Source organism: Sycon ciliatum, chromosome 3 (assembly GCF_964019385.1).
Source record: "Sycon ciliatum chromosome 3, ocSycCili1.1, whole genome shotgun sequence".
NCBI lineage: Eukaryota > Metazoa > Porifera > Calcarea > Leucosolenida > Sycettidae > Sycon > Sycon ciliatum.
This window is the reverse complement of record NC_088645.1, coordinates 16,618,822-16,641,830: the sequence shown is the minus strand read 5'-3', so window position 1 is coordinate 16,641,830 and position 23,009 is coordinate 16,618,822. Positions and strand designations below refer to the sequence as shown.

Below are 23,009 nucleotides of genomic sequence, written 5' to 3'. Positions count from 1 at the left end.
AAACGGCTGCACGTTTATTTGTTGCAGGTGGAGGGGAAGTCAAGTCGAGTGAGGGAACCACTCAGGGCGACCCCCTCTCCATGGCCTTTTACGCAGTTGCCACCATACCGATCATCACTCGTCTCCAGGAGCAGCACACATCAGTCCGGCAGAGCTGGTATGCGGATGATTCCAGCGGAGCAGGTAGGCTGAGACAGATCCGGTTGTGGTGGGATGAGCTGCAGGCAATTGGACGGCGATACGGATACTTCACGAACTCCGAAAAGACCCAGCTCCTTGTCAAGCCGGAGCTGGAGCAGGAAGCACGCCAAGTGTTTGCCGAGACAGGGATCCGGATTGTCACGGGGAGCTTGCGTTACCTCGGCTCCGAGATTGGATCGGAAGAGGCGGTCGCGGAAAGTGTGCAGCAACGGGTGGCGAAGTGGAAGGAAGAGCTGAAGAAGCTTACAGAGATCGCAAAAACGGAGCCACATGCTGCCTATGCTGCAATATCTCATGGTTTACGTGGTAGGTGGACCTACCTATTGCGTACAGTACCTTTCCCTGCACAATGCCTTACCGACCTTGACAAGGTGATCACGGAGGAGCTTCTACCTGCTCTAGCGGGCCGTGATTCCTTCCTACCAGAGGAATTGAACCTTCTCTGCCTGCCCTGTCGACTGGGGGGGATGGCCCTGCCGTGTTTTCAGCAAATGGGTACGGCAGAGCTCCCTGCGTCGAGAGCTGTAACGGCCCTTCAGGTGGAGGAGATTGTACACCAGAATGATCAATACACCCATAACTCCACGGAGGATGTTCGCCAGGCAGCCCTAAGCGAGAAGACACAGCTAGCGCATGACCGTCGTCAGAGGGAGCAGAATGATTTCGTCACGATCAAGAGCAGTGCGTCCCCTGCCCTGGCTCGTCGGCTGGAGAGTTTATCCACGAAAGGCGTGTCGAGTTGGCTCGGGGTATTGCCTCTGGCAGACCATGGTCACCATCTGTCCAAGGGAGACTTCCGCGACGCTCTAGCTCTCCGCTATGGTTGGTCTCTCTTGGACACACCAGCGAGCTGTGTGTGTGGGGAGCCGTTCGACGCCACGCATGCGATGATTTGCCCCCGCGGATGTTTCCCGACAATTCGCCACAATGAAGTAAGAGATATCGTGGCGGATCTTCTGACGGAGGTATGCTCAGATATGGCAGTCGAGCCTGTACTTGCTCCGATCACAGGCGAGGTGTTTTTATCGGCATCAACAAACACCGCGAACGACGCCCGAGCTGATGTCCGAGCTCGTGGGTTCTGGACCCGGGCTCAGAATGCGTTCTTCGATGTCCGGGTCTTCCACCCGGATGCAGCATCATACAAGAGCAAGCCCGTCAGTGATCTTCTGAAGCAACATGAGCGCCGCAAGAAGAGTGAGTATGCCGAGCGTATCAACAATGTCGACCGTGGTTCATTTACCCCTCTAGTCTTTACCACGGCGGGTTGTTGTGCTCCGGAGTGTACTGCATTCATTAAGCGGTTGTGTGCATTGCTGGCAACTGCCGATCGACCGTATGCCCAGCTAATGGCCTATGTGCGGTGTCGCTTGTCCTTCGCTTTGCTCAGGGCAGCCATAATGTGCATTCGCGGTGCACGTTCGGCCTACCATCGTCCAGTTAATGCGATGAGGGAGTTGGCCATTGTGGAGAGCGGCTTCTAAGCATGTGATTGAGTGTTCTCTGCATGTTGATCGGGTAGCGGAGTTCCATCACTGACACAGTGTGCGGGTATTGCATTATGAATTGGTTGAGTAGATAGTTCCGGAATTAATTCCGTGTTCGATATTGTTTATTTTTTACATATTTTTATTTTATTTTATTCGTGTTCGATATTGAATTTTAATTTTAATTTATTTATTGCTTTACAAATATTTTTTTTATTCCATTTCACATTTTTCATTCGTGTTGGGTTTAACTACTCACTGTACTGATACATGGTGATGATTGTGCTTTGCTTTGCCCGTAAAAGAGGCCTTCACTCCATTGATAATTCTCAGCGGTAAAAAAATTCAAATCTAGTTTTGTGCACTGGTTTCCACGTTATGTGCACTCGTGGAATCTGCTCATGGCTTCAAAAAATGAGAATCCGTGAACAAGCGCAAAAAAATAAAGTGAAGAAGGCGAAAATGGCCGCTGCTGTCAGTGAGCAAAGTTGGATGTTTGGCGTCTTCTGTGACCTCCCTGGATCAGTTTCGAATTGTCCAACAAGTGGAAATCGCTTCAGGATACCATCCTGAAGCGGTGTGCTGAAGGACGATTTGTCCCTCTCTGGGTGCAACGGTCGATGCTAAAACAGCCGATTCTGAGATTTGGCTCACGGACTACATGTCACTGCGGTATTCACCTTACAGGGGAGATACCCCTGTTTCAGCACCTGAGGCGGTGCGTCAAGCGCCGCCTCTTTCTGATCATCTATTGTGATAAATGGTAAGTGCGCAGTGTTCCCAGCTCTCTCCCCCAACAATAGAGCTCTATGACACTCTGCTTTCTGCTGCTTCTTTCGTGATTACAGTGGAGAAAGGTTGGTGGGCGCTTCAGCTGTGGTCTCACACCTCACGGGTGCGGCTCACCTGAGTCGTTATTGGAAGGGCCGGCAGGTCGGACTGCTTTTGCAGTCCGACTATCAGGACGCTGTCGCGCGTATTAGTACCCTGTAAGTAAGCACTGCTCTGTTTACATGTATACTTACCCCCCCCTCGTTATAGCGATACTTACTTGTTTCGTATCCTCTTGTCTTACCCTGCTTTCGTATTCGTGACACTAATAGTGTTTGTGTGCGCTCATGCTTGGTTTTACAGATGATGATGTATGAAGGTCTGGAGCTGCCGTCTTCAGGATGTGCCATTTGTTTCAAAATTATTTGTAAGTACTTGTAACAGGCGTAGTGTAGTAACTGTGTGTGCAGTGTAGTAACAGTGTGTAGTGTTTTGTGATGGTCCTGTGCTATAGCAGTCGTAATGTGTTTTGTGATGGTCCTGTGCTATAGCGGTCGTAATGTGTTGGGCTACTGAAGTACACTGCATGAAGGGGTATGTGTGGGTGCTTCGACATATTCTCGTGCTTCCTAAACCCTAGATACGTGTACAGCACTATAACCTAGATGTGTGCGCGCGCGCGCGTGTGTGTGTTTGTGTGTGTGTGTGTGTGTGTGTGTCCGCGCATGCGTGCGTGTGCGTGCATTGTGTTCTCTTCTACAGACTCATCCAAGTCCATTTAAATAAAAGTGTATTATAGTAAACAGTATTGTGTTTTGTTACGGTGAATATGTGGGGAATGGTGGATATGCCTTAGTGTGACTGGATACCCGCGGATTGTGACTCTTTGCTGGTCACTCTGGATTCTCCAGTATAGATTCGGTGCAGTGCAGAGGGGATTTGTGGTGCGTAGCAACACTGCTTCACTGTGACACCCCTTCAATAATTGTTTTGATGCATCATACTCCGGGCGTAGCCGGTTGATTCTAACTGTATCCTGATCAAAATAGAAATATGCATCTAATGCACCTGCATGGACAGTAGGCATTTCCCAAATCGGCCGGCCGAAAAATTCGCCGAAAAAAGTGGTTTGAAGAAATCATCCATCTTTTCGCCGAATTTTCAAATTTCGCATGTTGAATTCGCCGAAAATCGATGTTTCAGTGCTTCAACAGAGTGTGTGTAAATGTACATGACGTTATGGGAACGGTGACTTCAAGTACTACGTTGAGCCGTATTCTGATCTTGGGGCTCATGATATGGCCGAATTTGAACATTCTCTTAACCGATCGAAAAGCTGATTAGGCATGCTCTGTATGGGCAACTTGTCAATCAGTGCACATCTACGATGTGTGAATAAAACGAATGCAAGGAACGTGAACTTGTTGGCTGCACATCTACGAAGTGCGAATCAGGGAGTAGTATAATGACACGTGTACTAGTACACCTTGTGTTGCACTGCGTCTTTTCCACACGCATAGGACCACTGAAGGTCGACCACCGGTCACACGCTCCGCGTGCGTATGCGCAATATGTCATTCACTGCATGCAATGCACATCTACGATGTGCAAATCAGGGAATAGTACGTATTTTACTACTCCACGGTGCGAATGCACCGAACGTGCACAAGTGCACGTTCGCCACCTATGGCGAAAAGAACCTTAAGGATGACATTTATGGCATGCCAGGAGTCAAAGGTCAAACTCTGGGGGTCCCAGGGCCAGACCAAGCACGACCGACACAGTAGAGACCTTTCGCTAACGATTTTCGTACACCATTTTCGTAGTGCGGGAACGAGGTTACGAAGATCTTACGGAAGTTCGTCTGATCTGGACGGAAAAAGCCACTTTCAACGAATATTGCTTTCGTTCTTGTTTGGCGGGATTTGTTTCAGATTTTTCAGACTTTTCCCTCTACTCTTTCTCTTATCCCTAACCGTAAACGTGTCAGTGTACTATGGCTTCAAATTTACCTGCACCTGTTCCTCCGACACCTATTACACCGGATAGGCAACGGATAGTTTGGGACTCAGGCATGGACTTGGTCCTGCTCAGACAGATTCGTGGATCAGGAAATCCTTTTTTTCCGTGGTTCGTCGGTAATGGATGATGTCGTGGATGAACTATCCTCACAAGACCGGCGATTCGGCAATTTAAAAAAGAAAGGCGCTTCAGATAGGCTGCACCTGCTGATGTCGAAGCAGAAATCCAAAGATAGCAAAAGCAAATCGGCCTCTGGTATTGTAGAGGACTTCTCCGAAGCAGACGTGCTTCTAACCGAGCTACAGGAGCTGAAGGCCGAGAAGGAGCAAGCCGCAGTGGCAGTGGTGACAGCCAAGCATGCGGAAAAGGCTGTGGCCGAGCAGATGCGAGCCGATGCTTGTAGGACCCTTTCGGAGAAATCTTCAGCGGAAGACCGGCCCCAGAAAACCAAGCGGAGCAGCACGTACGATCAAGCGGATCCTATTATTACGTACCTCGAGAAGAAAAATGATGCTCTTCTCAAGATTGAGGAGAGAAAAGTGTATTTGGAGGAGGAGAAGTTTGCTGCTTCTCATGGTGCAAATGCAGTCGCACTGGAGGAGCGAAGACTCGCGCTGCAGGTATGACCCATTTTTACTTTCATGCTGTATAGAATAAATTTCAAGAGAAAATGCTTCAAATTGTTCATGTGTTCAATTTTTTTTGTTTATTGAATTTTCTGATTTCTGTTGGTGATTCTGTTCATGTTACCCAGGAGAGGGAGATGGCCTTGAAGGAAGAGGCTCAACGGGACGAGCTTGCGTCAAAAAAGAAAAAGGAACAAGAAGAGAGCAAGAAAGCAGAAGATGACCGTCAAGATCGCAAGCAAAAGGCAGAACAGGACCGCGAGGAACGCAGTATGTTTCTGCAGCTAATGGCAGCCACTGTCAAAAAAATGCAATAGCTTTTTCACTTCTTCACGAAGGAACAGCCCTTGCTTTGTAGCTTATCCACTAGTCCCGCTTTCACCCAGCACTTCACAGTTGTATACCTGTAACCATTCCAATGTTAACGTCATTCTAACCAGTGTTATCAATGCCTTTTGACCAATTTCACCATGGAATTTCATTGAACAGATATAACAGAGTCTTCACCATTCCATAATTGAATGAATGACTAAACGTAGTCTGTTTTTAAAACTGCTAAGTAGAGGGAATATCCACAGCCAAGATGTTTACAGTTCTTTCATGGTCTAAGTGTTTGTTGTAAAATGGAGAGATGGCACAGCAACAGAATGATGTAGTGCTGACATCATTGTAGATACTCTGCTAAGGTAGGTGGAGATAAGTTGAAATACTTTGATGTCTTGTTGCCTTCTCGGCAGATGGTACGGCAATTTGTGAGGAGTGCAGACACCTTGTAGTAGGCAGCAACGGGCTGAAGCATGATCTTCTGCTGCTTCTTGAAATCATTGAACGCCCACTGTGCAACGACATCACCAAAGCTCCATTCCACCACCATACGTGCAGAATTCATAGCTGTATTGAATTCCTGTTGCTCAGCTGTTAACGCAGCTCCTTGATAGCCCTTCATAAGAAACGGCGACAGTGGGTATGCGGGATCTCCATACAGTGCACATGGCTGACCATTTGGTTTCCTGGCAAACTGTTGCAGCCTAGGCAGCAAACCACTTTCCAAGAGAACACCTGAGTCGTGCCGTCTGCCTTCAACGGGACCAAATAAATGGCAAATCAAGCCATCTGGTGTGACACAGGACTGGTATTTGAGGGCATGAACCCGTTTATGTCCATTGTAGAACATGCGCTGGTGAATAGACGGCTTGCAAACACTCCTAACTGTGCCATCAATGAAGCCCCATACATCCAGTGGCACACTTGTCTTTCGTCGGACTGCCTGGCAATACTTGGCAAATCTGGCAGGTGTCAGGAACTGGTGGGTAAACGGATCAGTCAACAAACCATCCCATTTCCTGAAAATCCATTGCAGGGTGATATTGAACACGATGCTCAGTGATGGTTTGGACCTCCCAAATTCTTCGCACATATCACCAAGAGTGTTAGGATACGAAAGACGCCTCAAAACCACCAGCAGCCCTTCCAATCCTGTCCAACAGTGTCGTGACGGAGCACGAAACCTCGCTGGGAGGCTGAGCCGTTCAAGCAACTCCATAACCTGTGCTTTCGTGAAGCGATATCTGCGAGAACATGTCTCCTCATCAATTTTTTCAAAGTTTAATCGATTACCCACATGCTGAGGGAGATTCGCACAGGTATCTTCAGTTATGCAATGGATGAGAAGTAGGAGCTCCTCTTCATCCAACATTCCATTCTCGTGCTCAAGAAGGAACAGAGATAAAAGCATTTTGAATTTTTGATGATTGAGTCAGATCCTGGCTATAGCATACAATTACAGACCGGTCGTAGCTTGAGTGATCATGGAGTGGAGATAGGAGGAAATCAAAAAACCAGCGTGGGGAATAGAAGGGTGCAAAGTTCAGGTCATGAACTGCGCACCGCCGGTGAGAAATATGTTGCTACGACAACAACGCAACGAAATGTGGACATGCGAGCGGAACGAAAAATTTACGAAACTTCGGTACGTAATCCAGACCAAAGGAAAATTAACGAAAATCGTTAGCGAAAGGTCCGTAGTGTGCCTTATTTGGCCCAAAGGTCAAAGGTCAAAAAGTGCACCAGAACCTGCCCCGCACTTACTACTGCGCAGGCGTTCAGCGTCCACTAAATCTGTGTCTAAGGTGCATAGTGCAGCTCTGCGTGTCAATGCGAGCATTTTGACATACTTCTGAAGTAAATAATGTGTTCTGGGTACATGTTTGGATAATTAGAATGTCCGGATAATTAGAAGTTTTTCCCGGCATTTTGGTGTTGGAATTATCAGGATTCCACCTGTAGTACTCGTGCGTAATGCTTGTGCCTGTGCACTCACTGAGTCTGTTGCTGATACTGGTGCCTGTGCACTCACTGAGTCTGTTGCTGATACTGGTGCCTGTGCACTCACTCAGTCTGTTGCTGATACTGGTGCCTGTGCACTCACTCAGTCTGTTGCTGATACTGGTGCCTGTGCACTCACTGAGTCTGTTGCTGATACTGGTGCCAGTGCTGGCACACTCACTGGTACCGGCTGAGCCTCTGGCTGTGAACGGCTTTGCGCTAAACAAAGCATGTTTCCGGGATGGTCTCGCCCTGCGCTATGGCTGGGGTATTGACGGCCTCCCACCAACTTACAATACTTGTGTGTGTGGTAGAAACATGTCTGTCGACCATGCATTGACATGCCCTACAGGGGGCTACCCAAGTCTGCGACATAATAAGCTTCGTGATGTGCTGGTGGAGGTGATGACTTCTGCCATCCCGGATGTTCAAACAGAGCCACCGCTTTTGCCGTTGGATGGTGAACAACTTCACGGCGCTACCGCTAATCGTGCTGCAGAGGCTCGATTGGATATCCGTGCAAGGGGCTTTTGGTCGCCACAGCATTCTTTGATGTGAGGGTTACTCACTCCTTGGCGTCTTTGCTGTTGCGACAGGAAGTCCTTGCACAGATTTCCCGGAATGAACATCAGAAGAAGCGGGCCTATCTTCAGCGTGTTGTTGATGTCGAGAGGGGGTCATTCACTTCGCTCGTATTTTCGACAAACGGCATATGTGGCACGGAGTGCTCTCGTGCATTGAAGAACATTGTTCAGCTGGTGGTTAACAAGCATAGTGACCTCCAGTACGCTGTTGTGATGGCACAGCTACGCTGCAAAATTGCATTTGTTTTGCTGAGGTGGTGGTCAATCACGTGCCTCCGTGGTTGCAGAGCGTCTTACTTGCGGAAGAGAATAGGCCTATCTTTTCTAGACCGATGTCGCCTTTTGTCCATGTAAGAGCCTTCGTTATTCATATTTTGGCCTATTTAATATTGGCATGCTCTGCGGATTTGTAGGCATGCTAGGCAATTTAAATATTATCCTGCAAAGTATTTTGTAGGTGCGTGAATACTACGTTATGTACTACAATTGGTACATGACATAATAATAGCCGTTTGGCATGGTACAATAACCTTTTTTCTTTTATTTTTTATTATTATTAATGGCTTTCTCTTTTACCTCGAATGGTTTACAATCTGTATCACAATTATTTGTGGGTTCAGCAATAAAGGATGTGAGATAGACTCTGCATTGCAGCCGACCTTGATACTACCAAGATAGATAACGAGTTTCTTGATGGCCATGACACCTATCAGAACGCAAGGATCGTCTGCCGGCTCAGTATCTGCTGACTTCTTTACATACCGAGAAGTGAGGGTGCTGCGCAGGGCTTCTGAGACAATCAGCGCCGTTTTCGGGCTGTGGGGAAGGTCTACGTGAGCGGCGGCTGTACTCTTGCCACTCTGTATTTATTTTTATTTTTTACTATTGACACAGCCCTACTGGAAAACAGGTGGAGAACAAAATAAACGAGGAAAAGGACAAAACATAGGGGATGTAGGGACGACGTGCTGATGTGCTGGGAGCAACTCAACCGACCAGAGGTCTCGGCGTCAGCGTTGCAACTAGGCATCGAAAAATGTGTGTGTGTGTGGGGGGGGGGGGGGGGTTGCACAAGAACAACTGCAAAACAAACAGAAGCTAGAGAATACCACAAAATAATAACTTGGTGCGAAATAATGAGAAGAAAATAATGACGCCCAAAAGCGCTAAATACGAAATTAAGAAAAGGAAAATAATAAACCTCATAGCGCTAAAGCTGCACCAAATAATAATTTAAATTATAACTAAGCCGGGTGGAAAACCAAGTGTACCACCGGTGCCTGTTTCTGTTCTGGGTTCAGAGTGTCTGGTGGCTGAGACGGTCTCAGATGCCTCTTCTGTACCTGCGTTCCCTTGATGTGCGGATGGGCTTGTGTACATTGGACTTCTCTGCATTGATGCAATAGGTGGATGATCTATATTCGGACCTGAATTTGCAGACTGTACACGTGTTGTGGTTGTGGGAACGGTTCCTGATGTTACAGTACTGTACGACTTCCTTCCCATATTGGGCTGGGGTACGGATGTGTGTGCAATGTGTTGTTGTCGAAGCTCTTTGATTTCTCGCTTGAGTTCCTGAACCTCTAGTTTCAACGACAATATTGTGTCATCTTTATCCTCTTTCATGGACACAAACTTCGCGGACATGGATGCGAAGGATACCGCAAGGCTATTAAGCTGGTCTTCTACAACAGACGTACCGTGTGTAGTGGCTGGCTGAGGCAGCACTCCCACGCCTTTTTCCCGGAGGTGCTTGACGAGATCAGGCCGAGAGAGACTCGCTGCTTGGTCGACGGATTTCAGCTCACCAAGGTTGATCAGATCCTGATATCCAAACAGAGCTAGGTGTGTATTCTCATCGAGAGACATTGTGTTAGTCTATAGAATACAAAGTGGTTTGGGCCGAACTACCCAAAAGGTAGGGACGTACTGCAGAGGGTAATTCTCGGAGCACGAAAATTTGTTGCATCCGCCTCTAAAGTTGACTTTTAGAGCGAAATCCCATGTCAGAATGATTCTCTTGTGCTCCAGTTGGCATGACGGCAGATGGGAATACCCACATTATTGCAGCCCGTCGGTACTGAAAGCCGAAGCTCCTACTGGTTAGGAGTGTCTTTGTAAAGCTATTGAAATAATTCAATGTGCCATCAGGCATCATTCCCACACATGAAGAGAAATATAGTAAGTAAGCAATCCAGAGCGTTTTCTTGTGACCGTCTTCAGGTATCTTTCACTCTACTTGGTCAGTTTAGAAACTAAAACAGCAAGTGACCAGTGTGCAGTCTGTGTACATGTAGGTAAACTGTCCAGGAATAGGAAACTACTACTGGTACTGCTACTACTACTAATAATAACACAGTTGCTCGTAAGAAAAGGTTTGCTCCCACACTTGCGCGTAATGGAACATCAATATTGTGAAATGTTCGGTCCGCTGCTGTCTCTCGATGAATCTTCCCGTTGTTCTAGTTCAGTATCATTAGTTGTAGATCATCGATCTGACTACTACTGGTACTAATGAAAACAAATCCCAAGTTACAGCTATATCGGGGGGGGGGGGGGGTGGGGGCTTCTCATAACAATTACCAACCAGAACACAAGAAAGTATGGTGCAACAGCAGCAGCAAGGCCAGGTTGGGAAAGGAAATCGGGCCCTCCGTGTCGCCTGATAAAAATTCTGACACTGCGTCCACAGCAACATGGCCATGATATAACTGCAACGTGGTCATAAAGAGAGTAAACCAAAAAAGGGAATCAGATCATGCCAATGCAGAGTACACACTGCTATAAAAAGAAGAATAACATTACGTCATTAGTGCACTGTGCAGAACATACATGGTCAGTGGGGTTCACAAGTGCGAGTACAAATACACGACATCCAGTTGACACCAACACACCACATGTGCACAGGGCCACAGAACAGGGTTTGTGCTCGTACTGTCAGCAATGTATGAGTGTATTCTTCTGATATGCCATAATCCAATCTACAATGTAGTTGCTTAGACCAAATCGGGGATCCTGCTCCAAAATGATACAACACGTCCTGCTATGAGGCTAACCGCTAACCCCTTTTCTATGTACTTCGAAGTACAAGGAGTAAGTGAACTCCATACATGTACGTCGCAACAAGGAGAGGGTCCGAGGAGGTTATGCGATACACGTCATTGCCACCCCAAATTCTTCTATATAAGGGGTTTCTGTGCCCGCTTTGGGCATTTTGCCACACCGAGCCAGTTGGGGTGGCAAAATGCCCAAAGCGGGCACAGAAACACCTTATATAGAAGAATTTGGGGTGGCAATGACGTGTATCGCATAACCTCTATAATACTATAATACTTCTAAGTGTGTAGAGATGTTCTGATACAAACATGTTAGAAGGCTACGTACAACGACACAGATAGAAGTCATACTTGGAAAACGCCTCCCGGTTTTGAAAGGTTCAATCCTTTTCCAGAGTTCGCTCATTCAGCCACTATAAAAAAAGGTATGGATGTCTCAGTTCACAAGTTCTTACTGCCAATGCCACAAGCTTATTTTCAAGCAGAGATTAGCAGACAGTAACCAAATCTACAGTTGATACATTTTCAGGTACACGTTGTGTTTCTGCGGACCTTAGCAAGAAGCAGATATCACGTCATACAAAGGAAGAGCTGAGAACTTCTACATACATCTGAATAGTAAGTTGTGCGGATTGGGATTGTATTTTCGTTGCTTCAATTAGCATAGCGCTAATTACAGAAAGGACAGAGTTCCGGCTCTTTAAGAACATTTTGAAAGTTTTCGCTTTCACTAGCACACAGGCAAAATCAAATGATTTTTGCAGCGAAGAGACCACTTGGGTTGAAGATGGTGTGTGTGAGGTTTTCCAGAAAATCAAATCAACAAGGACATTGGAGCATTATCGCATTCTTGTCTCCAAGGAAACTACATTAGAGAAAGTATGCATTCAAACATTCACCTCCGGTCTTTATAAGTAACATAATCCACGCAGAGGCAACAATTCGAAATATAGCAATAAAAAAGATGAAATGCGCACTCCTAACGTTATTCTATATACACGTTAAGGCAACGTTTGCATCCCGTCAGTTGCGGTTCTGTGGCACTGTGGTCGAACAATCATCTTGTGCTATATCTTGGCATCATTATTGATGAGCACTTGACATTCCGTCAGCAAGTTGATGCACTCCGAAAGAAGGTCAGTGCAAAAGTGAATGCATTTCGGCGCTGCCGCACCATGTTGACTAATGCAGCCAGACGCATATTTTATCTCTCTTTTGTCCAGTCTACACTGGAATATGCAAGCAATGCTTATGTACACAGTCTGCGCCAACATGAAAAATTATGATTCTCTCACCCGCATCTCTCGCCGTTCATTGCGTACTGTATTTGGCTACCCACCCACCGCAGATGTCCAGTGTATTATGTCTCGAAACAACCTCACACCCATCACTATACGTTTCTCCCTTAAACTGTATCTTCTCGTATTTAGATGCGTTCATTCTTCTGCCAGCTCACTTCTGTGCCGCCTTTTCTGCCTTCGTGCCAATTCTGAGGCACGTAGCCGCACCTGCACAAGGTCTCAAGTCTTGCTTGGACTTGTGCTGCCACGAGCCTTCTCTCGATTTGGTTATTAATCTCTTTCTTATTTAGCTGCTGACCGCTGGAACTCAGTTCCGGCATCGGTCCGCCTTGCTGCTTCACCAAGTCAATTTCGTATCGCAATCCTAGATTGGCTAGGGTACCCCGTAAGGAGACCATAGGTCTGTGGGGACTGCCCTAGACAAATATAAATAAATACTATACTATACTATCTTTAGTGTTAGGTACCTCCTCCCGTACAACCATGCACCACATGCTACGTCGTACTCACCTTTTCAACTTTTGTCTCCTTTTGTCACCTTTTGTTCCGTTGGCCTGGGTAGCTACTTGCGCGCCCATATTTGCCACAGCTACCCAGGCCCTTCGTCTTGCCGTTCACACTTGATCTCTCTCTCTCTCTCTCTCTCTCTCTCTCTCTCTCTCTCTCTCTCTCTCTCTCTCTCTCTCTCTCTCTCTCTCTCTCTCTCTCTCTCTCTCTCTCTCTCTCTCTCTCTCTCTCTCTCTCTCTCTCTCTCTCTCTCTCTCTCTCTCTCTCTCTCTCTCTCTCTCTCTCTCTCTCTCTCTCTCTCTCTCTCTCTCTCTCTCTCTCTCTCTCTCTCTCTCTCTCTCTCTCTCTCTCTCTCTCTCTCTCTCTCTCTCTCTCTCTCTCTCTCTCTCTCTCTCTCTCTCTCTCTCTCTCTCTCTCTCTCTCTCTCTCTCTCTCTCTCTCTCTCTCTCTCTCTCTCTCTCTCTCTCTCTCTCTCTCTCTCTCTCTCTTCCATAATGTAGTCGTTTCGCTCGTCTTGGTCTTTGTCTCTTCGTCTCCCTAATAAATGTTGTTCGACCCAACCTGTTCTCATTGTCAGTTGTAATATCTGGAGAATATGCCGTCGTCCTTTTCGTACCCGGCATTAGGAATGGGTTTGCTCCCACACTGGAGCTCAGCAAATAAAGCGCAGGAAATGTGTGTACGAAGGTTGTGTGTACGAAGGTTTATACTGAGCTTGTATACAAACTCCCATCTCTTCCCACACAACACTTCAGACTTGTATTTTCCATATAACATGGTACTTCGATGAAGAGAATATAGACTGGTGTATAGACTGGTATATAGACTGGTGTATAAACTGGTATATAAACTGGTATATAAACTCCTCTTTTTTTTAGGATCAGACTAGGGCAACAGTAAGAAAGATGAGCGATGAAGGACCAATGATGGGGACTGGATAGTAATTCAGCATTTGTGAAGTTTAGTTATGGCAGAAAATAACACTGGGGTAGGGTGGAATAGTACGGTAACAACAGAAGAAAGCAGGCTTGAGCTCAAGTATATCAAAATGCTGCACTAGGCCATTTCAGTTGTCGAGAGTGGGAAAACTTCCGTCTCTGCGCCAAAACAATGATTAAGAAGTGCTTGCGCTTCAGCATAGCTCGGGCTTTGGAGGCACGCTCAGCATGTATATTGAACGTAATTGGACAGTTAAGAAATGCTGATGAACCAGTTGCATTGAGGTAGGGTGAAATGGCAGCAGACGACATAGTCGTTGACTGGTTATGCATACAAGTACCAGTAGCCAAAGAAGCGCTATCAGCAGCAGCAGAATCAGAGCTACATGTAGCAGAAGCTTGCTTACGAGAAATTGCAGCAGCCATAGAAACAGAATCACTCACCGATGGCTGATCGTAGGCTTCTAACGACTGTAAATTCCGGTGACCAGACACACTGCAGATTTGGCCATCTTGTATGCCGGCTTGCTTCAGGTGCGTGATCGAAGTAGACCGTACGCAATGGTTGGTGTAAGGCTGGGACAAACCAGCTGGGGATGACAAACGCTTCATCATCGTGGACACCAAGTCATGCGATAGGGCAGATTTGGCAAACCAACAGGGAGTTTCGTTTGAGAGCTCACGTTTACCCATGGCACGCTGGAAAATTCGATCAACATCTGGGTGTAGTTTGGAGACGTACCGTTTGATAGCTGCTATCTGCTGCGGGTCTTCAATAACTCCGGCAGATGACCAGTCCGTGCCCCGCAGTCCGCCTTGATGGTTTTTTGACATGTACGACGGTCCCAGCTTCAGGATCTCTTTCCCGTCAACAGTGAAGAACACGAGGTCGTCCTTTTTGATGGCCGCTTGCATTTCACCTCCACGAAGGCAAAAGTGCAACGTCAGATGGAACCATACGTAATAGGTAAGTTTCACTGCGTCGTTGGTGTCGTCGATGCCGCTGAAATATTCCTGTAGCAGCTTCCAGTCCGCCTCAGATATTGGTGCCTTGTGCTGCACCTGCCGTTCGAGGCCGTCCATCTTTCGCTGTTTCAGCACTCCGTCAAGAACTTTGTTGGCGCTTGAGAAGATCTGGTCGTTGAAGATGTTGATAGTCTGCCCAGCAGTCGACAGGTGCCGCTGAAGAGCCCCGCGTGCCGCTTTGAGACTATTCTTGGAGAAGGGCGAGCCGTCCTGCGTTTTCGCATCGACATAGAATGCAGCTAGCAGGGGTGACAGAACTTCACCACTGACGGTTTTCCAATCGATGACCTCCTCCTGTCCGCGTCCCTCGCAGAACTGACGGAACATGCGCAACCAATAATCAGTGGCACTGCGGGTGTTCTTGGGAACTGCCGCTTGAATAATGGCATCGTGGTCAGCCTCCGTGGAAGAACTGAAGCGACGTTTGGGAGTTGATTCAACCGGCTCGGGCTGACTCATTAGGGATCGAGATTCAACAGGCTCGGCCTGACTCATTAGGGATCGAGATTCAACAGGCTCGGGCTGACTCATTAGGGATCGAGATTCAACAGGCTCGGCCTGACTCATTAGGGATCGAGATTCAACAGGCTCGGGCTGACTCATTAGGGATCGAGATTCAACAGGCTCGACCTGACTCATTAGGGATCGAGATGCAACGGGCTCGGGCTGACTCATTAGGGATCGAGATGCAACAGGCTCGGGCTGACTCATTTTGCTCTTTCTTTGGAAAGGAGACGGACTCTAATGACCAAACAATAGTGGTCCTTAGTTCTTTTACCGAGCCCGAGGTGAGATCTGCGCCCGGTAACGGTCACTTTGCGTTCAAACTTGGCGCGTAGCGGTTACTTCCGATGTAGCGTCTTCTCCAAGGTCGTCATCTCTGCGGTACGACTCATCAACCCCGCTCCAGCACTGAAGCAGCGAAGATCATCCCGGTCGCTTTCAGTGACCATGCTGCCGTGGCCAGTGACTTTCACCTCATTGTGCCTCGTGGATCTGACACCACACGTTTATACCGCAACTATCACCGGATAAACCACGATCACTTCCGGCGTGACTTAACCCAGAAGAACTTGTGTAGTATTACCGGCAACCCAAGCGCCATGTGGACCGAGTGGTCTAGCCGGTTTATTGAGGTTTTGGATGTCCATGCCCCACTTCAAAGTAATCACAGAACGAAGAAGCCTTCAGTGCCGTGGATTGACCGGCAATTGTTGTACTTACTACACAAGCGGAATAGGTTGCACCGAAAGTGGCTCTCTGCTAAGACACAGGAGACTTATGCTGAATTTAGTACAGCCAGACGTGCGGCAACTAGCTACAACAGGACCCGGAAACAGGAATTCTACAACTCCAAATTTCAGCAATGTACTGGAAATGCCAGAGAGACTTGGAAAATAATCAAGGAGTTGACAGGCAAACAGTCGACGTACAGGGATCCACAGTGCACGGTGGATGCGATTCGAGACACTTTTTCGAAAGTTGTGGAAGATCCAGCTCGCCCTGCACAGCTACGCCTACCCCTTGGGCCTCCACCTGCGGTGCACTTCTCGGAATTCTTGCCAGTCTCCATTGCAACTACTCGGAAAATGTTGGAACAGTTGGACACCAGAAAAGCCACTGGGAGTGATGATATTCCAGCAAGTCTCCTCCAGATGCATGCTGACATCCTGGCACCGTCACTCACGCTACTATTTAATAAGTCATTGAGAGAAGGACAGTTTCCTGCGGCAATGAAGGTGGGTAAGATACGGCCTCTGTTCAAGGCTGGAGACCCCAGCCAACCCAAGAATTACCGACCAGTCTCCCTATTGCCGATAGTGTCGAAAGTGCTTGAACGTATTGTTCATAAGCAGCTTCTGCAGTACCTCAACACGAACAATTTCTTGCCTACTAGTCAGTTTGGTTACAGACACCAGCATTCCACAGCAGATGCCTTAGCGCTAGCTGTAGAGAACATCAATGAAGCACAAGCCGCTGGGCAGCACACAGGAGTAGCATTTGTCGACATGTCTAAAGCTTTCGACAAGGTAAAGCATAGCATTCTGGTTGAGGACCTCTTTGAACTGGGTCTCACTAGCACTGCTTTGCAATGGTTTTCAGACTACTTGATGTATCGCCGGCAATACGTGGAGACAGGAAAAACCAGAAGTACAACTTATGACAGCCAGTCAGGGGTTCCTCAGGGGTCAGTTCTCGGACCTTTGCTCTTCGTTCTGTATGTGAGGGATATTGCCGGCGACCTTGCCCCTCATGACGTCACCACTATTCAGTTTGCTGATGACATCTCGCTGCGTGCGAGCAGTCCACAGCCAGAAGTTGTCTCCCAGCGCCTCACTGCAGCAGTTCAGTACCTGGCCACTTGGTTGAAGAAACGTGGACTGATCCTTAACGAGACCAAGACGCAGATACTCGCCATACCACACCATAGAGCTGCAGCCCTCGACATCAATGTTGTATGCAATTCACAAGTCCTACCAGTAGTCACATCTGCCAAATACCTTGGCCTGCATTTTGACTCGGACATGAGTTGGACCACAATGGTGGACCATGTTGCTCGTCGTGTTGCCGGCAAAATTGCTGTCGTGTTGCCGGCAAAATTGCTGTCCTGCTGCGACATGCTTCCTCGCTGCCGTATCCATGCCGACTCACCTACTTCAGATCTATCGTTTTGCCTGAATTTTTGTATGCTTCTATTAGTTACTACCCGTATTTGACAGTTGCCCAGGAACAACGGCTACATAGGCTGTTCAAACGTGCCGCTCGGGCAGTCTGCAAGTCGCCACCGTGGACCAGTACTGCTCCCCTGCTAAATCGAATGCATGTATGTGATCTACAGGTTTCTGTGCACTTGAATATGTTGTGTTTCATCTGGCGATGTTTGCATGATGCATGTAGCACCCTGTTTGAGTCCTTTTTTGCTGTCGTGCCCTCAACTCGCACTCGGGGAGGCCAAAGCAACTTGCTTGTGGTCCCACCTGCTAGCACTGCTCGTTCTGCTAAGCGCCTAACGCACGCTGGAGCCATTATGTGGAATAGATTGCCACCAGCAGCAAAATGTTCAAATAGGTATTTGGATTTTAAATCTCAAGCCTTGCAGTATATATTATCAGCGACATAGGTTTTCCAATGCTTACTGGATTGATATCTGTTCGTTGCAACCAACCTTCCGTCATTTTTTCCTTTCTCTTTTTCTCTTGTATCTACTTTTTTTTTTCTCCACAATATCCTTTAACATGTTATTCACAGTGGGTCCAATGTTATTAGGCATTTTGCCTGTTTTGATTTCCACTATAAATAAAGTATACAACAACTACAACAAAGCTTTGGGGGGTCCGACCGGTGACCAAGGCAACTGAACTAGTCACAACGCGTGTGCGTGATCACTGGTGATGGCTTTGCACTAGTTGTAGTAACTGTTGCACTACTTGCTCCGTACAGGTACGGTGAAAGAAAGACTCGTCGAGCCATGGCTGTGGCCCTGTGTGGGTAGGAACTCCAAGACGAACTTCTCTACCTTTGTGGGAGAGATGGGAGTTTGTATATCAGCTCAGTATAAGCATAATATAGCCTACTCAGTTGATTATATGGGAAATATAAACCAATATACAAACCTCAGCTTCGCCTCGGTTTGTATACAGGTTTATATTTCCCATATAATCAACTGGTTAGGTTATATTATATACGTATACCACGATCATTGTGTGTACCATCCTGTACAGACACAGCAAGATTTAGCAGTTCCACTGTGAGGGTGCTAGCGCCTTCAATGGCCATCCAAAGGAGGTATTGATCTCCGGACGACGCTCTCGAATCGCGATGGACTCCCTAATTTTTCTTCTGTTCATCCGTGTTTCCACGACCGGTACTTGGGCCTCAATGAAAATTACATCTGTGCTCTTGATGGCTCCGTTGGCTGCTCTTCTTTTTTTGTGGTTCGCCAATGCATTCGACGACCGCGGTTGGCTGCTTCTTTGAGTACGCCAGTTGATCTTTTCATAGTCTACAGGGCTACCACGCATTGTTTACCACGCATTGTTTACCACGCATTGTTTCTACCTCAGTCGCATATCACGTAGTTGCCGGCCTAACATTGCTCAACTGAATAGTTGCTTTGTCGACTGAACTGTGCTAATTTCTACTAAATACTGGAAGTAGGTCTTTGTGATGGGATAAGAAAAAGGATTTTCCACAGAACCACATCTGTACGTTCACCAGAGGCCAGGGTATGGCAGCTCCGTATGACGCCAGTTGACACCGGAGCTAACATGTAACTCCAGCTTGTTAATTTTTTTAAAGTGTGTATGAACATATCTTCAGAATTCCCAAACTCCATTGCAGCGGATTTCTTGCACTTGAAAATACCGCCATTCCGACAACAGGCTCTCGTGCCCTGATGATGCCCAATGGGCGAAATATTGGCAAAGTTATTATTCTATTTATCTATTTGGTGCAGCTGAGAGCCTGTTGTCGGAATGGCGGTATTTTCAAGTGTATGAACATACAAGTACAAGTAGCTAACAAAATGTGTGATGAAATTGAGCTACTGTAGTACATGTAGTAATTCTGTTGTTTTTAAAACTAAAGATTGAGGATGGGGAGAAAATGGTAGAAGAAATTCAAAATTCAAAATTCAAATTTGTTGAATAGTACTAGATTACGTCACAACAACAACTTAAACAACATTACATGTAGTTAGTTCTCAGTGGTACTACTAGTAGTGGGAGACAACCAACGTATAGTCGGGATGTTCCGACGTGGTGAAGGCCTACCCATGGCCACGTCGGGACATCACCAACCTCGTCTACAGAGAGAACCTTCTCACGACAGTGTCATGGTGGTGACAGTAACTGTTGTCAGACCTTACTGCAACCTTGCGCGGTTGGCAGAGCCCTTGTCCCTGCGGACCATTTGAACCATATGGGTGTTGAATCCGGTTCTGACCCTCATTATGCTACGGGATTTGGAGACTACTCCTTACGTCCCGGAAGGTTGTACAAGTAGTAAGGTCACTGTTTCCGAACACAGTGTCCTCCACCTTGTTTCATGCTGTCAATATAACAATACGCGTGAACTATAACAAGGTTTATCTAATACTAGTTTTGAACTAGTATTGGGTTATATAATACCATGTACATGTATGTACAATGATTGTAATGACACCTTGTTGGGACTTTAAAATCAGTAAAAATTGATACAGTTATTCACCTCATGAGGCTGATTACTGAACACAACTTTGTGTACATATTGTTGTTGTTTTAGAAGTTTATTTAACGTCGCACCACAAACAGGCGGTTCGCCTCCTTTTATACATGTACATGCGGACGACAGAGGGAATGAGAGAGAGAGAGGGTGGTGGACAGAAATATGGAGAGGGGAAGGGTAGAAATTAAATAAGTGAGTCAACCTCAGGGCTACACTCAAGCAAAAACCGAATGGGAATATACTACATGTATATACAAAATAACATCATACCATTGCGAAACACGTTTCCTATTCTTCAGTCCGCTATACCACAGAAACACACTAGCCGAAAAGTATGTAAACGGAGCTGTGATGCGCTTTTAGTAGGACACAGAACTGAAGGTGGCTGGGCTCGGAACGGAGATAAGGCGGGAGCTGGTTCTCAGGACTGCGCCGATGAACGGTAAGGTCAAAATGGTGCTTGAAGAAGGTAACCCCCTACTCAGGAAGAAGCTGGTGAAGAGGGAGCTAGCCCGAGAGAACGGACAACCATGGACAAATGCGAGGAGCTTGATTGACGTTATACATGTCCTCCCTCAGTCCTGGGTGGTGAAGTCGAGCTGTAGAACGATTGGGCTCGTGCGCGACCACAATGGCAGTGTACGTGACTGTGGAGTGTCCATGTATCCGTATGGAAGTAAGGGGATGAAGCAAATGAGTCCCCAAACCATCGTTTATCACGTCAATGTTGACCTTAAATGACACTATAATTATAATGGATGACTGCAGTAGGCAGTATGCACTGTCATGAAATTCTCACCTACATGTAGTAGTAACAGTGTGACAATCCAGTTATCTCACTATCTTGCCAGCCGACACAACTAACAATTCGCTCAGGAACTCCTCCGTCCTCTGCTTTAGGCTTACGTGCATTTGTGTACTCTGCCCTTGTGCGGCTCGGGTCGTTTTGGTTTCAGTGCTACATGTATCTTTGCTCGTCCTCGTCATAGACCGCTTTGTCGATACAGTTGTCTCACAGGACAGCCTCAGCTAGCAAGAACTTGACAATGTTCACCAACATCCAAAACGTCAGCCTCCAGGTCCAATCCATAGTTGAGTGAACGATCATGGATTGAAAGATTACCTTTGGCCATATTTTTACTGAAACTGAGAGTTGAATGTCCTTGTTGTTCTTCTCTAGCTCTGTAGAGTGTCATGTACATGTACGTATGTCATTGTTGCTGCTACATGTACATGTACAGTGTATGTACAGTATTAGATAAACCTTGTGAAGTGTATTGTTGAACACAATGACGTCATGTTGTTCTCACTCACACGCCACATTTGCAACAGCAACCCCACAGTGCAGGGTCAGCTGCGGACAGCCACATTGCAAGACACAAAGAAAATAATAACGGTAAGCCTAAAACATGCTTCGGAAATATTCAAAGTTCGAGAGAACATTGCGTCTCATTTCTTTCGAATACTCAGCCAACAAGAAGCGTACACTTGGTTGACAGCATGTTACAAGGCGGAGACCACTCCATTATTCGCTTCAGTGTGGGGAGATTTTATAGAAAAAAGGCACGCGTTTCGGTGCAGGCCAATACCACACAGAGACCCACAACAGTCGGTACTTTTCAGGACACAGCAGAGGTTGAGAATTTGTCTATTCAGCATCATGGCCATTGACGTACATGTGCGACGTATTACGTACGTAATAACTGCATGCATGATTTCAGTTACCAGTACTGTAGCTAGCTGTGCATCACTGTTATCAGTTGTCTGAAGATTGTCATCGATCATCTGCCATGAAACTATTAGTTACAAGAAACCAGATGCGTGCGGCAGCTCTGTGCCTCGTGTACGGTCTAGTCAAATAGTGGTGGGATCAAGGACGAGGTCGAGGATCAAACGTTATTACGGAGCTGGGTGCATGTGCCTTTGTGCACGTAGCGGCCACTTCACAGCTCGCTAGCTCCACAACTCCATAGCGAGATTTACACACGAAAGGGAAATCCTTTAGGGAGAATTTAAAAATTGTAAAGTAGAAGAAAAGGAACTTAGAAGGTTGCGGAACAATTGCGGAACAATCAACTAGAAGAAAAAGGATTAACAAAAAATAATGAAACTGAGACTGGGTGAGAGATGATGTCCAGCCGATCAGGACTCTGTACCTCGCGTATGCTATGGGTGACCCAGTGCCCGTAAACCAACCAACACCATCTCTGTTCAGGCACAGTGATACAGTACTTTAAAAGCACGTATGACGTGACAAACGCTGCGTGAACAGTTTCTTTGGAGACAAAAGATCTAAAGCATTCGGTAGAAGCATCAACTTCAGGCTCCTCAACAACAATGCAATGCTCTTTTAGCACTTCCAGTATCACCAGTGCTAGTGGAGCGCGCAGCATGACAAAAAGATACACTCAGGCACTCTCGCTGCGACACGTTCCTCTCTAGCTCTGTGCTTAGCGTTTCTCATCAGGAAAGAGAAGTGCTACATTTCAAGCAAGGAGTAGTACCGGTGTTGTACACTACTAGTACTACATGTACTAGTACATCGCCTGGTTTCAAGCACCAATGCCAACGATATTGTTAGCATTGGTGGAAAATGTGCGTGGGCGTAGGCCTGCGATTGGAGCTCACACAGAGGAACGTCGGGCAAATCAACTACAGTCAACTTCGCCAATAACGACTGCGGATATAACGACAATTCGCGAATAACGACATAATTTTCATGCCCGGAGCAAAGTACCATCCAACTGTGACACATAATTATAATGAGACTTCGGATATAACGACACTTCGCGAATAAGGACACTTTTCTGATGCCCCGCCGAGTGTCGTTATAAGCGAAGTTGACTGCAAATAATATCACTTGCGGCACTCCTCACTGCTGATCATTACTGCGTTCTGGAGTACATTGTACATGTATGTTTATCGAATCCTGGAGAGGAACCTGTCACAATTCGTCCAAT

At 46.8% G+C, this 23,009-nt stretch overlaps 1 protein-coding gene and 1 long non-coding RNA gene across 2 annotated transcripts in view; both read left to right on the top strand.

Annotated features, from left to right (window-relative positions):
* LOC135811578 (uncharacterized) overlaps positions 1-23,009 on the top strand; it is a 156,464-nt gene that overhangs the window by 81,285 nt on the left and 52,170 nt on the right. The window lies entirely within an intron of this gene.
* LOC135812508 (uncharacterized) lies at positions 2,577-3,247 on the top strand. The gene is made up of 3 exons (XR_010552834.1): positions 2,577-2,677; positions 2,823-2,886; positions 3,222-3,247. It is a non-coding gene; the product is annotated as an uncharacterized LOC135812508 (long non-coding RNA).